Source organism: Zootermopsis nevadensis, unplaced genomic scaffold, assembly GCF_977971745.1.
Source record: "Zootermopsis nevadensis isolate Lab colony 2312 unplaced genomic scaffold, Znev_1.0 Znev_ptg000010l, whole genome shotgun sequence".
NCBI lineage: Eukaryota > Metazoa > Arthropoda > Insecta > Blattodea > Termopsidae > Zootermopsis > Zootermopsis nevadensis.
Genome location: NW_028259142.1, coordinates 15563404 through 15581290, shown reverse-complemented (window position 1 = coordinate 15581290; position 17887 = coordinate 15563404). Strand labels below are relative to the sequence as shown.

General features: G+C 39.1%; 1 protein-coding gene across 4 annotated transcripts in view; it reads left to right on the top strand.

The window, feature by feature from the left end:
* The window catches only part of twz (BTB/POZ domain-containing protein twz), a 141500-nt gene that overhangs the window by 22143 nt on the left and 101470 nt on the right, over window positions 1-17887 (top strand). For 2 of the 4 annotated variants that reach the window (XM_087346606.1, XM_087346604.1), the window contains exon 1: window positions 8208-8340. The exons of the other annotated variants lie outside the window; for them this stretch is intronic. The gene's annotated coding sequence lies outside the window, so the exon portion shown is untranslated. Of the gene's footprint in view, window positions 1-8207; window positions 8341-17887 lie in introns of those variants that run through there. 4 annotated transcript variants of the gene reach the window in all.

Here is a 17887-nt window from a genome sequence, read left to right as displayed (position 1 = left end):
ACGGATATTTTTGATTAACTTGAACACCGGAAGTTCGATGCTACTTAGCTATTTCGCATGGAAGAATTATAATCTTCAAAGACTGACAGGAAAGGCTGATAGATTTTTCGGAGCCACATGAAGGCTGTGTAAGTGTAGCGTCTGTTTGTTTTATTTCTTGATGCAACAAGGAGTCACTTTTGACAACATTTCCCTCAAAATGTTAACGTAATGTTTTCTGCTCCGACAAATTGCCTGTCTTTCTCAGTACAAATATAAAATCACGCAACGATTTCCCACGTTATTCATTCGAACTGTGTGGAAAACGAGCATTATCTTTATTCTGAACACAGTGATTTGACAAACTAAAACATATTCACGTTTGTGCTCGAAACCGGTTGTCTTTGAATCTTTCGAGCAGTTGTAATAAAACACGGTGAGATTTATGATTGCATTTATTGCTTATGTAGACAACAGAGAGATCGGTCATCAATCAGGTATAGATTGAAGTCACGGTTGCCATGTACTGTAAGCGTTCTAAATCGTACCATATATTCGTACACGTAAAATTACTCTGTGCCTTGAAGACGCATAGAGTGAGTAGGTTTACGCTCTACGCGTTCGATATATGAGCTTAATTGAAGCTAATGGCGTGTGGGTGTGGATAGAATTTGTTACTTTGTTACTGCTACTAAAGCTTCTTTTATGGCATTCACAACTTAATAAATCTTTGTTGTAAACGCAGCATTGTAGGTGGTTGTTTTTTATTTGGATTGGATTTGTGTAAAATCTGGGTGGAGTTCAGACCACTTTCGGACATAGTTCCAGCTTTTAGACAAAAGAAGGAAACTCGGTAAATAAATGAACTAATCTTGTAACGGGTGCAGTATGAAAATACAAATTTAACAATGAAGAACAGGTTTTTGGGATGAAACAGACAACATTTCGAAGTAGTCCCGGTCTATTTGGATTTACTATACCGAATTTTGTCTGGAGAAACTGATGGAAATAAGACAATCGGTGTCATGGGTGAGACTCATAGTAGTAAAATAGGTTAAAAGAGGGATTAATACAAAGATACAGGACCTCTGCTACAGTTTAGACGTCAATAAAGACGACAAGAAAGAACAATTAATTACCTTCAGTCGGAAATTAGGCTGTTGGATGTATCACTTCACGATGCTTCTCAGTTCCCTGGGATGTTGTCGCTTCAGGTCAGATAAATTGTGATGCCAGTGTATGAGGTAGCCATCCCCCCTACCAAATTATATCCCCGTGGGCGCATGTTGTAATGTTACCGGAAAGACTGATGCCTCGGAGGCGTTGCTTGCTGGCATGGAACCAGAGAATTTGGATCCGGCCTGCTTGATTACAGGATTGTGCCGTTATTGTGTTATTCTACAAACTGCTAGAGAGACGATTCAATCCGGTAATTCTTTTCTTTTCTTCCTTCTCCTTATTCCACCCTTCTATCTTCTTCTCTTCTTCCTCATTTTCTCCTTCTGCTTGTTCTTAATTTTTCTCCAGGTTTTTCGGAATTCATATATTTCGAAATATCCCGCGACTAAGCCCTTGTTTTCAGAACTTTGTAGAGATATCGATATGCAGATTATGTCTTCCTAAACAGTACTTTAAAGAATCAGTATCCTCTCTTCGACACAACATAAAAATAAATGTATTTAAAATTCAATGTTTGCTGAAGATTTTGCGAGAAAGAAACCAGCACAGTGTTATTAGTAACTTCTTATGATCTATTTCTTATTCTTCAGTTTTTTACGGATTTAGCCGTTTGGCCTCTTCCAGGTCTGAATTAACATCTTAACTACGAATGCTTCAGACATATGGAAGTGTTTTCAGGATGGAGGATGCGACCATCGCAAGGTCCGTACCTGCACAGTGTAGAACGACACAGGAACAAACAAACATGATTTAAGCAGGTCACCTAGTATTATCAGGATAGTGAAGTCAAGGTGACCATAATGAGTTGGAGATGTAGCTCAGAGGGCGGAAATACACATTTTTGTCGGACAGCATGAATCAGTGAAACCGCTTAAGAGATCTAGATGTGGGATCAAACTATTTAAATGGACTTTAGAGAAATGAGATGTAAGATTGTTGATTATTGAAATGTCTTAGGATAGGGTTTTAACACTGCGATGGACCATCAGATAACATAAAATCTGGGACTTTCTTCAGCTGTTGATGCTCCATAATAACACGCAACACTATTAATGTGTATGTCGCTGTTGTTGTTTAGTAGGTTCGGCTATATTTATGTTAGGCGATATGCATGCGGGTTGCCACACTTCTTGGCGCTTGGAAAGCACAGTGCTTCTCTGTACGTCAGAACACTCCGCCGCAGAGCTGATGCGTCTACTCATGCAGGCCGCATTAGGGCTTGGGTGTTTGAAAGCCTGGAGGGGTAAAGTCTGGAATTGTGTTAGAGCGGAGGGGCAAAAGGAAAAAAAGATATATGTGTGCATAGGCCTAAATAGAAGGTTCAGGCCCTACCCGGTGGCTATTCCGCTGATACTGTCGAAAGGACAACGGCAAGCTCCCTGTCCTCTCGATCCGCGTAACTGGTCGTGCTGGAGGCCATTGGTTCCAACCCTACTGGACTGCAAGACGTAAAAAAAGTGGCTGTAGGACAGAGCGAGTGGGATACTGAAAGGAAGCCAACTTTGTCTCACTTTAAGAAGCTGTGTGAAGGAGCCAGTGCCCTAAATACACGAGGAGTTTCAAAATTTACAAAAGGGAATACTTGTTACTTTATATTGTTAGGTTAATCAAAGTAGCGATGATCATCATTATTCATAACCCTGATGATGGAGGCATCAAGGACCTCTGAAACGTTGGTAAACGTATACGAGACTATACGGCGCAACAACCCAGAAGACAGCCATTTCAGACTCACCGCCGTTAAAACCTCAAATCCTATAAAGTGTAATAACTTTAGAAATTAATAGGCCTACCCCAAATTTTGACACTCTTATTGACCTTCAAAAAAGTGCTGTTACTATGGTCCGTGATGAGTCTTTATTTTTTACACAAGCGACTTGTATTGAGTCTGTTGAATCCAGTTCACGACCTGTGGCCCAAACAGCGACTTTGCTATAGCGACGTATCCACTAGCTCCGTCTTGCTTTGCCTGTCATCTTCTGGTGATACAACACATTTTCACAAATGAGTCTGCGGAGCTTAACAATCAGATCAGTCAAGAATTAGACCAAGATACAGCTTTTTTCTTCTGATTGTCGCGAAAAATCAGTACAGTCCAGTCACCATTTAAACCCTCAAACAATTCACGATACATTTTAATATTATTATGCAACAATTGCTTTTGTGTCAGTTATACTTTCCCCCCATTTAGAAGATCAACAGAAATTTTGGTTGTATCACTTGCTTCCACATTGATTGTTGCATATCTGACCGATTTTACTTTCGTCTAGCTGTTGTTTTCAAATCGCCTATGGGGCTCATCCACCCTCTTGTTCATTGGATATCGTGGTCCTTTCCCGGGAGCAAAGCGCGGCCGAGGCGTGATGCTGACCACTCACCCCCAACTAGTGCCGACATTCAGAATGAGTAGGAGCTTTTCCTCCTCTCCCCTGAGAACTTGCATGACTCGTAACAGGATGGCTTTGCCTCTTTTTTACGTTTTCATTCCCTTATAACAAAGTTAGGTAGCAGAATTACGGGATAGCTTAGACAGTAGAGTGATCGGATAGGGACTAGGAGATCGGTGTCGAATCCAGGAAGGGACAGGTGTTTTGTAATCCCAGCAACGACCTGGAAGTAAAGAGGTCAGCACGTGAAGCTTACTGGTTTCATCTAACATTGAGTGAAACTTTACCTTTGTGCCTCTAACATACATTCATGACGTGGAGGAGGGACAGAGGATACTTTTATTCAGATCCTAATATTTCTGATTAAAATTAAAATTATGTAATTGTCTTAAATTTCTTATCACATTATGTCAGGCCAAAAGGCAGCCAGGAATAATTTTCCAATACAGATAAACAAGGATAGCAATTTAATTAAATGTGTCAACTTGGAATCGTCTCTATTCAGCTTGAATCTGAACACGATATGTTCTGCTAGCTCACAGCTCTTGCCCAGAATGGCAACAAGAAAATCGTCCCCCACGTATGATAATTAATGTAAACAGTCAGCTTGTATGCTATGTGATTTATTTGGGTCAATATGAAACGAATCGCCCAGACGAATGGTTAGGCAGGCATACATGCATACATATATGCGCACGCACGCACACGCACACACACACACACGCATACGTTCATACATACTGACAGACAAGCGTATATTGTAAATACAATAGGTTCTCAACTGCAGTTTAAAAATCATAGCTTTTCACAGGGAGCCACGAAAATAAAATGAGATCAAACTTAAAATCCACTGGAACGAAAACAAAAGCAAACTGGAAACGTTTATCGTGTCGATCGGTTTGGTGTTTACTCAATAGGCTGTCGCGGTTCGCGGATCGAGAGAATAATAACTGAGCTGGTGGAAGAGAAAACTGGTAATCGCAGTAAATACAAATTTCACGGCGAGGAATCTCCACTTATTGCAGATATCACATACCGCACTCTTGCTCTGATCTCCATCGACTTACAAGAACTTTCCTTGGAGACTTTATTTCTATTCGGTTAGAATACCCATAATTACAGACTGATAACTATACTATTTACGTGCAAGATTTACAACAGAACAGAATTTTACTACAATAATTTGACACATACAATCTCTGTTGTTCTTGCAGTCAATATACAGATAAGTTAAAAGAACAACGAAGCCCCATATGAATCTAGCAGGGATGTTAACCTGGTGCACATTGATGAGTTGTAGTACCCGTCTGCTGTTATTATTAAGGTAACCGTGTTATTGAAAATGCGACGGACGGAATAACATGATCTGTGTATACTAGAAATTCATTTTGGATTTCTTCGGAAAACCTGAAAGAAATAGATTGCTTGGGAGACCTCGACATAGATGGGAGAATATTAAGATATACAGATATCCTAAATAAACCGTATGTGAGGATCGGAACAAGACGGGGAACAGTTGCGAGCTCACAAGAGCCTAGGGTATCCGGGCATCCAAAGTGTTGGATAAATAACCTGTAATGCGGACATAATGGACTAAAATGTGTGTAACCCGGTAACTTATTTAGAAACAATATACACCAGTCAGTTTGATATGAAGTGTGAATTCTTGTGTTGACATTTTTTCTAGCCAAGTGTCAAACTGTTAATGTTGGTAATCAATGGACGGACATTGGAACACTGCAAGGAGCGCTCGGGCGTGCATATGAAATGCTTCGTAATTTAATTGGATTCAGAAAATACTTTGGCCTTAGATTAACAAATTTTAGCCACGAATATAAAGGAAAGAAAGACGGCTCTGTCATAGTGTCGTCCTTCCTTGACAGGACATGTTAACAGGTCCACCATTTTTTTAATGAATAAAAGTAACAAAACATTGAGAGTGTCAATACGAGACGTTACTTGCTGTAAAATTATAATTATAAAATTTCTTACATATTATTTGTTTCCTTGTTGTAGATTATATTGCACATCTTTTATGATTTCACTGTTCTGTGATGTTACACCGTAATCTGGTGTACCTCGATGATGGTGGTAGTTAAGTCCCTCTGAAACGTGGACCAATATCTACCATATTTCACAGTGCAACATCTTATAAGACAGCCATCTTCATACTTGTCGCCGTGCGAACAAGCAACTTTTTTGTCCTTCATTTTTTCTTTAACATTTTTCGGTTTGGTAAATATATGGTTACAGGCACAAAATACTAGATGGAAATTAATTCTCTGACGTGTAATATGGTAAGATAAAGAAAGTTGGTCCGATTATGAACCCACTAACCAATCGAAGAATCGGCAAAAATTAGGTTTTTTTACACACAATGCATTTTTAGGAATTTCGCTTTCTTTTACCATGTTACAAGACAGGACAGTTTTTATCAAAATGTTGGCCGGTATTACAGCAGGTTGCTGTGACGACTCGGGCGGTGCCACAGTGATGAAAGATTTTCTCTTGAGAGTTGGAATATTGCCGAAGGAGTACCAAGGTGCGGGTGAGAGATGCGTCCTCCACTCCCTCGGGCGGCGGGGTTGGCGTATAGCACAGAGCCTCTTCACAAACAAGAGAATCAAACCTTCAGACCTCATTATGCAAATTGAGTTACCCATCAGGCAAGCAAGGCGCGGCCCATCGAATTAACACGCCAAAACTCGAACGTCAAAAGCTTAATATCAGCGTCCCCCTCCCCATTTTGCGCCATCATCTAGCTCTTTTTACACCTCGCTTCTTCAGGGTTCATATTTCGGTGGTGTGAGTATTTTGCTTTTTGTTAGACCTTTTTTTATCACCCGTAACAATTCGCCTCTGCTATGTATTTTTAGTAGGCTGGGAGTAAATTTAGTGTAGGACAGGGGTGAACATTTGAGAAGTGGAATAGGGCTACAGTAAAGTTTGTGTTTCGCTGTGAAACAGCTACGTACGGTGAAAAGCATTAACAGAATTTCGCCATTAGGATTGTGCATTTTAGGCTTTGCAAGGGTTGAGTTTGATTTTATTGATTAACAAAGACAACATGAATGGGAAAGTTTACTAAAATGGAGTACGCTTACGTTTATTGCTATTCTGCATGCTTCATTGGTCTTAATGTTCATTTACTGCAGATACAAACGTATTGCTCCACTATCAGAAATTATGTTTCTTATAAATAGCGAAGTATTCACCATATGGAGATATGTTTCAAATAAACTTGTAACAATTAAGGATATATACATTTGATTTATGTTAACATATGCATCAATATCTTTTATAAGGAGCCTTTTTTGAGAAAATATAAAATTTAATTTTTTCTTCATGTAAGCATGAAGTACACACCAAAAATTAAGTTCCCTGAACGGCTTTTATTATTCGCTCATAGTATGGTCCTTGAGAAGCTAGTCAAAATCCCCGCCTTCTGTGGATCCCGATAGCTCGTTATCAGGTTCACAAGAGTCCGTCATTAGCCCCTCCTGAGTCAGACGAATCCAGTCTACATTCTCCAGCCCTGTTTCATTACGATCAATTTTAATATGTTATCCTTCCACCTATGCGTAGATCTTCTGAGTCATCTTTTCCGTTTAGTCTTTTCAACCAAAATTTTGAACTGATTTATCATCTCCCCCATGCATGCAACATGACCCGCCCTTGATTTGCTCGTACTAATGATATTTGGTGACAGTAAAAATTACATTGTGCAATTCTGTCCAGCCTCGTGTCATTTCTTCCCCGTTGGGTCCAAATATTTTACTAAGCGTCCTGTTTTAAAACACTCCCAGTCCGCGTGCTTCCCTTAAGGCGAGAAAATAATAAAATATTAATAATAACAACAACGAAACATCATTGTGTGCGCTTTTACGACGCTTTGTTAGGAAGGTATTACATTTTGCCCCACATAAGAGAGTGCCATTGAAATTCCAACGTACATACACACATGTCGCTTAGACGTGGCTGCTGCTGATACAAAATTCGAAGCGAGCATTTTTTTTAACTTTGTTTCAATTGAAACTAGGCAGAGCGGACACAGGCTCTAGGAGCTAAGGTGTACCTTACCGGTTGGTGGATTGGGGGGAGACGATGAATACTGGTCCAGGGATGCTGGATAAAGCGGTTTGGTGGGTGGGTGGGTGGGGGGCTGCGTAATGCCTGAGGACTTGTGCTGTGTTGGCTGGATAGTGAGAGAGGGGAGAGGAACTTAATGCTTGTAGATCTGAATGCGAGAGAGGAGATTGAAGTGAGTGCCTTTGGTAACATGGCTTGCTTACTTGGGTTGGGCCTTTGGTAGTGTTCGGGGAGATGAGACAGAAAGGACAGAAAACCTTACGGCTACAGAAAATAAGGCCATTTAGTTTTCGAAGCGAACTTCAATAAGCCGAATATGATACGGAATAGACCGAGATAGCCCGAAATGTAAGGGTAGGTGAGGGGAGGATCAGAACCATGGTCCCCGAGGCCATTATTAACCCAACTACGCCTGTAACGGAACGTGTTGAGTGAGGTAGAGGGAGCAGAGTGGGTCTGCTGGTTCAGTGATAGACCGACCGTCGTGGTGGAAGGAGTGCTGTGTGTATTCTCTCTCCACGCGACGTTCGCGACGTGCTTCGTATCTTCTTCATATTAGTAGTCTGAGTTTTATTCTCATATTTTTCACACCTGTTGGTCAAGGAAAAGCCGCCAAAATTTTCCCTCACGACCTCATCCGCATTCCATCTGTTGCCGTGGAGAACAGAGGCGCCACCGTCACGCTGGAGTCCACGTGCCATAAACGGTGAGTACTTCGCCCTTCTGGTAACAGAACACGCCGATCGAAAACTTCCGATACATTGGCACTGGAAAATATTTAATTTCTTGCAGGAATCATACTGGTTTCAGATACATCTATGTAGCATGAAATACTGTGACTAATTTCGAATCAACACATTCTTCTTTCTGCCTACAGCGATATCCGAAAAAATAAATTATTTGATCGGACCACAATTTGCTGAGAGAATTATAGGGCGCGGAATTTTATGATTAGTTTTGGAACAAAAGTGTATTCTGTTGATAGTGTTTTATACAGGTGTATCCAGACCAGTCACGACTGCGTTTTATGTGAGAGGTCTACATAATGCGGGATATTTTGGTTAATTTTTGCCACACGTTTCTACATATGTTACTTATTTCGAAAGTAAAAATGCGTTTGTGTTTGGTTGGATATGTTCGGATTACATTGTTTCCTTTATGTCTAGTAAATTCTGAAATGTTAAGGGATTTGTTAGGTTAGAATCTTGTGTTTTTGGTGAAATTTAGCTGTAGGCCAGAAAAATATTTGATTTTCTTATAACACAGATTTTGTACCAGTGTTTGGCGATTCTTATCTGGAATCGACACGTTCAAACAGTTTCTTCTTTGGAATACCACGTTTAATTTTACTTAAAGCGTCACGTGGAAAGATTTTCAGTAGTTTAAAAATATAATGACACAAGGATTATAATAATTCTGTTGTCGCACATTTCGTAGAAGGTGTCGTATTTATTTTACCGAGCGGGACATCCAGTGTAGGTTATTAGTACTGACAGAAATTAGCCTACAAGCGGCGACTAAATTTCATATCAGAGGGTTAAATAAAGACAGAGAGAGTGATTATTTAAAACAAGACTGTTGTATACTGTATTGAATATCTTACGTGAGTGATGGTCACTCCTTGACTTCGCAAGGATGCAAAGTAATTAGAAATATCTTTATGCTGAGCTTTATTTGGTAAGGAACATATCTGTTTGCAGCAAATTTGTTAACACAATTTAGCTGTCTTATGGGTCGTAGCGCCGTGTAGTTTGGTAGATGTTTGCCAAAGTTTGAGAGGTCCGAAGTGAAAACCTCAAACCCTACTTTGTTAACAAAAGGTACATGTTGCCTTGAAGCAACTTATGTCCGGTAATGCCTTTCGGACAATGCAATAACGACTGGAGGAGGTCACATGATGCACTGTTCAGTGGGGATGATAAGATAAGGATTACGGAAAATGTGTTTTAGGTGATGTTTATTCGCTAGACTTGTACCAGCAGCTGGTCTAAGAAAGTAGTTTACCTATGCAGATTCAGCTTAATTCTTAGGATATTGCTCCAAAATTAATTATAAATAATGAGTATAGTTGTGGATTGATTCATTTGCACAGGATTTGGACTAGTAGCTGGTATTTTGAATACGATAATGAATTTTACTTGAGTGAATATTAGCTTCTAAATAAGAACTCTGCTCCATGTAATTGATGTTGTTTGTATGCCTCTCTCTATGTATCTATAAGGTATGTTCGGTCAGTGTGAGTAATTTACAGCTGCTTAGAACTGTTAAGGTTAATCTCGCAAGAATATGTGGCCGCGGGTACTTCAAAAGACACGCCATGTGGTATCTTTTTGAATTACAATTTCAATTTTGTATTAATTTTTCGTTTACCATGCGTGATCCATGTGCCCATCCAATCCTCCTTGGCTTGATTGCCTTGTTGAAGAGAGCAAAATTATGATACTCGTTATTGTTACTGTTTTTGGGCCCACATATTCTTCTATTTATTTTCATATATTAATAATGGAATTAATTTTTGAAGTCATTTCTATGGTGGCTTACAGTATGCATAGACAGCGCTAATTATTCATAGCTATTTAACAGTTTATTAATCTCCCGTATCACTGTTAGGACAGTAAAATCTAGGAGACTGTTACGGATAGGAATTCTGTCTGGTTGGGAAACAGCTAACATGCGTACAGATATTTCCTGAGGGAAGTTATTGAAAAGGAGAAACTTGTTGGAAAATGGAAACCCAAAGAGATTTGACTGGCTCAGGTTCGTATCCAGTGGAAGGAATTTGTATTAGCGGTTCTGAACCTTTGGATTCTGCGGTCAGATTTAGGTAAGTATAACTTATCTGACAAGTCTATTTGAAATGTCATTATTTACCCCTCAGGAAAATGCAATACCCATACCAGTCTTCCAAATTTGGTGGGTCTGACTGATGATTGTTATGTGATATTTCTTGTCACATTCTGGAAAACAGTAATTTTGTTTGGTTTTATTTGTGTACCATAACTTAACAGCAAAGATCTTTGTCTTTAGTAACGAGCTTCGCTTCGTAAACATTTCGTTGTTTAGCACTTCACATCTGTATTTTTACAGTTTATGGATTTTTATAAATATATAAACAGAAGATACATGCTAAGCCATTAAAAAGCTGTTTATATTATAAAAAGTTAATAACACATCATATGTTTTGTTAAAAAATTATTAAACAAATGTATATTGACTTCAATCGGAAATTGTATGTTTTCAGTGTTTTTAAATCAGAATATCCAGAATAGCTTAGGTAAAGTTACTAGGTGTTTTCTGGACGACTGGTTTTCAATTTATTTTATGGTCGGGTATTATTTTCTTCTCCTTCCGTTCTGGTACCCATCCAGTCCGATTGCAAGTCGATGCAAGTGAAGCAGAATCTTTAAAACTCTTTAGATTTCATAACTTCACTGTGATCATTGCATTGTTTTAAAGTGTGATGAAATGTAAAAAGGCTGTGTCTACTGTAAAGAAACCACATACGATGTTTAGCAGTGAATCGATACAATATGCACTTGAATATGGAGTAATAGGAAGCTAGTTTACTTATTTTGTTTTGAAATAAACGTGATTACGTAAAGAAAGTCAAAATCCGGAACAAAGATAAAATTGCATATAAAACCCCCATTAAACCCGTTCCGAGGTTACACAAATTGTTCAAATTATTTTATTTGTGGTCTTCTCAAATCTCGCTTTCCTCGTCTGCAGTTGGGAACCACCAATATTCTGATATCTGCTGAACATGACTTCTCCACTCCTGGTATTCCGTTGATGGGGAGAATTAATTACTCCTATAGCTTCATAAACAAAGGATAGTATGTAAGATTTGAGGTTTTCACAGCGGTGAGTATGAAGATTTCTGTCTTCTGGGTTGTTGCACTGTGTAGTCTGGTCGATGTTTACCAACGTTTCAGAGGTCATACTGCCTCCGTCACCAGGGCGATGAATATTCATTGACTACACAGCACAACAACCCAGAAGACGGAAATCTTCAATGGATAATAGTGTGTACAGTGTATCAAAATACCATATTATCTACAACTGTATCGTGGCAGCTACAAATTATAATTAGATCTATGAAGAAAGAAGGATAAATGGAGGAAAACTGTGAAAACCTTGTCAGGATAGCTGTCTTTCAGGCAGAGAAAGAGTCCTCGATCTCCCATGTGTGTGGTAAACGTGCAGATAACTGCAATGTTACTTTGAATCGGATATGCGTATTGTCATTCTGTTGGATTACCATTCGTCTGCTGCATATGAAGGACACAAATTGCAAATTAATATGCTATAGAATACGACTGGGCCTAGAGAAGAATTATACTAAATTCGTATAGGAGGTTAACGTATTATGTAAATTTTTTTTCGTGATTTATACAGATAGGGTTAAACAATTAGGGCAGTCGACTCAATGAATTATACGTTGCACGTTTAACAAGCTTTGGAGGAGTCAAGAAATTGATGCAAAATGTTTATAGGGGAACTGGTAAAGCAGCCGATTGGACGACAGTGAAGGAGAGGGGAAGATAAATATAATGTTAGGATGGATCCTAGGATGGGTTGTGGGGTTTTGTGGGCCAGGATCGTGTTCACTGCCAGTCTGTGGTATTAATGACATTGACCCTTTCATTTAAACTGCCAAGCACGTAATGTTATTTAAGAATGTGAAATTCCCGACTAGCCACAACTTGACCGCATTATTACTGTTATTTTTATTAGAATTGTCATAAAACAGTTATGAGTAATGAAAACTCAGTAAAGTTACAGTTTGGTCCAGCCACACTGTTCATTGGCCTTCTGGGTTGTAACGTTGTGTGGACTTGTATGTAGATACAAGAGTTTCGGAGAACCTTACTGGTTCCATCTATACCGCCGTGAGCAACTCATATATCTTTAATATTCCGAGTCCTATTCAGTGTATGTTTTAAGGGGACTATTTTCCCGAGGTGAAATGGTCGAAATGTGAGGCTGATCGGTTACCGTCAAATAATACCGACTCTAATGCGTAAAACTTTATACCTTCACTCTTACATGTTTCCACAGCGTGGTGTTCAGGCACATTTGCAGATTTACCATTCTGAGATTACTTTTTCTGCCATTATATTCATTACAATGGTTCCATTTATGGAATGCGGCGCAAGTCCAGCTGCCGGACAAAACAAATCAACGGCAATGGGCATCCCTCCGAGCCTGAAGCAGATTATTCTAGGAAAGCCACAATGCCAGGTATTCGTCTAAACACATGACCGTCCCGACTGTGTGGTAATGTTGGTAGGGGAACCTTGCACCTGATGTGCTTAACTGGTGGGTGGATTTTTTATTTTTTGGGGGGGGGGGTTAGCAGTGCTTTATTTCTGTGACGATTAGTGAGCACCTTCTGATGTGGGATCAGAATCCGATGGTTCAACATTAATAGTACTGTATTAAACATGATAATGGGCCTGTTACACTATGTTATCCATTTTAAATTTTCATGAACTGTTTCTTTGACTATGTGGATTGGTTTTGTCTGATCCAGGTTAGAAGTGACGGGCTCTTGTGAACACGGCAGTGAACCTTCTGGTTTTATAAAGATAGAAAAGCGGAGTTTGACGAACTAAGCCACTATTAGCTTCTCAAGAAGGACTGCTGATCTAAGTTAATCTGTTATGGTAGGCTACACGTTTAACAGTAGTTCCCAGGTATGGTAGCTGATAGTAGTGACACCTTATTCGGCTGTGTTTTATCTCATTCGCCCCTTCTGATATGTTAAGTGGTTTAAGAGACTTCGATATGTTAATTACAAAGTTAAGTGAACCGTTATAATGCATTTTATTGCATGGATATTTAATTATGTCTGCAAATAATACAGCTGCAATTGATACCAACTGGATAGCAAAGTTTCAAATTGAACCGCAACGAACTTTGTGTTATTCAATTTGGCCATCGTTTTGAAAAGGTTGTTCACTCCTAGACCCAGTGGTCACAAGAGCAGTTTGTGACGATAGTTCTGGAGCCTTAGCTTGCCCACGCGTAATAGAAATTTCCCTGTGGTTTAGCAGCAGCCTGTTACTGGCACCTGAATACCTGTTGGGCATTTGAAGAGTCTGCTGCAGATGTTTTCTGATAAATATCAGACCATAGTTCCGTCCAACCGCCTGCTTTTGTTTGGTTTAATGCAAGGTTGCTTCTTAGCAGTGTGTTTTGTACGCAGTAGAAACACTAAACCAGTGTTTCTTAACATTTTCCATGTGACCACACTATATATAAAAATGGTTTTCTGGATTTTTGCGCAGAAAACCAGAAGATTTTGTTAGTATGATAGAAGTTTAACAGTACTTCAGAGATGTTTGCTGCTTCCATCATCAGGGTGATGAGTGAGCTATGATGATGGAGGCTGCAAGCACTCTGGAACTTCGGTAAACTTCTACCAGGTTATATGGGAAAGCAATCTAAAAGATAGTCTTATTCATATTTGCCGCCGTGAGAACCTGAAAACTCAATAAGTTATACTTTAATATCAATGAGAACAACAGATCATGAAATTGGGTCATGGCTGATTACGTGTATGTGTTTGTATGTATGTGGTATGTTATTCACATACGTCATTCTTTAACGAGTTTCTTAGCGAGCGCTTGCTAAGACTGAACAGCGGAATGCTCCTCCCGCTAAGTTGTTGCGACCCATTAGGTAGGTCCAAGTCTGTTTCACGGCTGCGCTGTGCAATAGAAACTCGCGGAATAAAGGAAAACGAGAAATTCTTAGACACCAGAAATTTACCGAGGAAACAGCAGAGTAGCCCAATGAATATATTCTCACTGTTACTACACCTGACCTGCTGTTAAATGTGTATAAATCAGAGGCACTTGGAAGACGGATATGTTTTGACGGCTTAAATTATTTCATGCCTTCGTGCATAATTTTAATGACGAATGTTTAGTGTGGCCGATTCTGACGCTTCGATGTTAATACCGTGCAAAGGCATTAATTATTGTGTTATAAATAGACATTTACGAGTTTCTTTGTGCTAATTATAACTATATTTCTAGGCTAATATTTGTACTGCACAACGCAAGAATTGTATGGTGCTATATAGGATCTAAGGTTTTCACGGCGGTGAGGTTGAAGATGGCTTTCAGTCTTCTGGGTTGTTGCGTCACGGCGAAACAACCCAGAAGGCAGCCATCTTCATGGTATGGTACTGTTTAACCGGTCCGCGGGTAAGAATAGGCTGAGAAATGCCGATTTTACGTACTGAACTGTCCGTCTCACCGGAAGATGTCAGTAAGAACGGGATTTTTTTTTCGCAGTGTGTAATGGCAGCACCCTGCAGTCATATCACAGTCATTCAGCTGTCAGCTAGCGACTGATTCAGGAATGTTTTTGTTTTAAATTCCCAATTCTTTCGTATCGTGTTTATTAATTCCGACACGAAGTGTAATCTACATGTGTTGAGTAACCAGGCACGCGTCCTTAATGATGCAACCAGTTCTGCTGTTCCTAACAGCCTACTGAATGTTCAAGATTATGAACAGGGGCAGGTGGAGAATATTGCTAGGTTACATTGTATTAACATAGAACGTAAGTGTCTGGTAACGCAGGCAGAAAGTTCAACGGCGCTATTGTCTAGTATTGATGCCTTAAAAAGAAACAAATTGTTCGTGGCCAGGTGTAGAAAGTCACTGAGAGAAGAAATTGAATATAGGAATTTTCCAAGAATGTCGGCATTGGATGAAGAATTTGGGTTCATTTTTATTTTTTCATACATTCATGCGTGGACATTGTTAGCTATTCTTTTGGCAAAAAACATGAAATACGTGCCTGTTTGACACAGCATATTGGAGACATACGTTATATAGCCTTACAGTTTATTTGTATGTGCCATACGCCGTTTCTTATACTTCGTTGTGAATAAGCAAGAGAATTTATCGAGTTTAGAGGGAGTATGTGACTTTGTGTACGTGATTTATTGTTGTGGATCTGAATCTTCCTTTTGGCGCCCATGTTTTTGCCCATTCCATTTCCCTCCTCCCCCCACGCAGATACACAGACACATTGGCTTGTACAAACATTTGGATGCTACGGGACAATATTATTAAGTTCCACACGCAGCAGAGGCATTAATAATGCATTGCGACCCCACAGAACGAGTTATCGATTTAATTTGTTATCGATTCTTTCAATTTTGCATAAAACTATGGTTTAGATAAGTGTGGAACGGTGATGATAGCGTTCCAGGTCTATGTTGATACTAACATAGAGGCGATTTACTGTTACTGAAGCTATTTACTCTCCCAGCTTGAAATTGCAAACTATATTAAATGTATGCTAAAATAATTGGTAAGGGCATGATGTTAACAAGACTTCACCGAAAATGTCCAGTGTTAAAAATTATATAATTGCGAATGAAACTGGTTCGCACAGTTTTACATTCTACTCCCAGAATTGTGACTTCTTTTAAATAGAAGGCGTTCAGTATTTATTTACGCATCGATTTATCTTGTGTTCATAATTTAGTAGGTTTAGCGAACAGTTTGCTGTCTTGAATGTAGGTGTCATAGAACCGTTTGGTTAATTATTTGGGTAGTTGATATTTTTAAGAAGTTTAAAATACTGAAAACTTTAAATCGGAAATAATTTTAAGTCTGACTCGACAAAACCTTTGTCATCGTGTGCATTACATTTGAAATGTTTGTTCACTTTGCGTTGGTTTATGTACATAATGATTGTCTCCTTCAGTTGGGAGTTGTTAAAATTCACAAGCTGGCCGTGTGCCTAGGTTGGGAACGCTGGCAATTTTAAGAGTGATGATGCGTGTTTCTCTTCAGGCTATGTATGCAAAATCTGCTACAAATATATTAATATTTATGGAAGTTTTCGCCACACACGACACACTGATATGCAACTATTTAGTTCTGGCACAGAACAGATATTTCCTGAATCGTAACACAGATTTGCCTTAAGGGCGTGAACATATTTTTAAACATAGACAAAAATGATGATACAGTCACGGGTGTCCGTGGTCCACTCACCTCCATTTAGTACTAAGGTGGCACGGTGTTTTGGCATTTGGGTGTTGACGTACAGGTGATGGTACATTTAGCACAGACAGTTTGAGACTGATATGAGAAGACAATAATGTATTAAAATACAGAGACAGCTTGTAAGACCTGGATGTATTTGGGAAGAAAATATCAAGAAATAGGGCGAGGGTGTGAGTTGGTGTCATCTGACTCAGTATTGGGTGCACTGGCTGGCCTTTGTGAACACGGTAAAGAACCTTTAGTTTCATAAAATATGGTAAATTTGACTACTTCTCAAGAATGACCTCGTCCCCTGGATTTAGTTACATTTTACTTTTTCTGAACTTGTAGATTCTGGAAGGCAATGATGGAAGTTTTGCAAGCTTACAGCTTATTCTATAACAGGCACCGCGTTTAGTATTTTTTTCACTATAGGAAACCTGATTTTCCTTGAATCAGCTCGAGCGTTAGTGTTCATTTATTTTGACACGTACTGGTATATACGAACTGAGTATGGCCTGAAAACGTTATTCACTCTTCTGCAGGTTCTAGGCGTCAGGTTTGTTCTGGCAAATCTCCTTCCTCGGCCAGGAGGTGAACGTGCTTAATATTTTGTAAGATCGTCCATTTATATAACGTCTATGCATGTGATAATAACTGTTTGAGTCTGTGTTTAACCTTTTCATTCAAGTTGTTTAAAATTTAGTTTCTCTCTAATTTATTAACCCATCCCATTAATGACATAAGCAGTAAAATATTATTTGCTGAGTAGGCAAATTATTGCTTAGCCAATGTCGTGTTCATATGAGATTTTCCAGTAATATTTTATGCATATTTCTTGTTTGTCCTGTGCACGTTTCGTATCCCAACCCTTACACTATTATTGGTTTAATTGGCCTAATAATGGCAGCAAAGAATATGCCTGATTCTGAAGCTCACGTTATGTTAATTCTGTGCATTTTCGTCGTTGTTAAAATATTGTAGGTCCAAAATGGCGTGCCTTATCTTATCAGCACTTTGTTCTGAAAACATCCAAAATCTCAGTTATTTTTTCAAAGCGAGGGGTGAAACTTCGCATCCATATAAGACAAAGGTAAATTCGTAGTTCCACGTTCCTCAATCGCTTGTGTTGCATGTAAAAATATTAAAATTATTTCGTGTAAAAGTATAATTTTACGTATGCATGTCAAACTAGGTCTCTCCCACTGATGAGAATGTTACAAGATCATATTG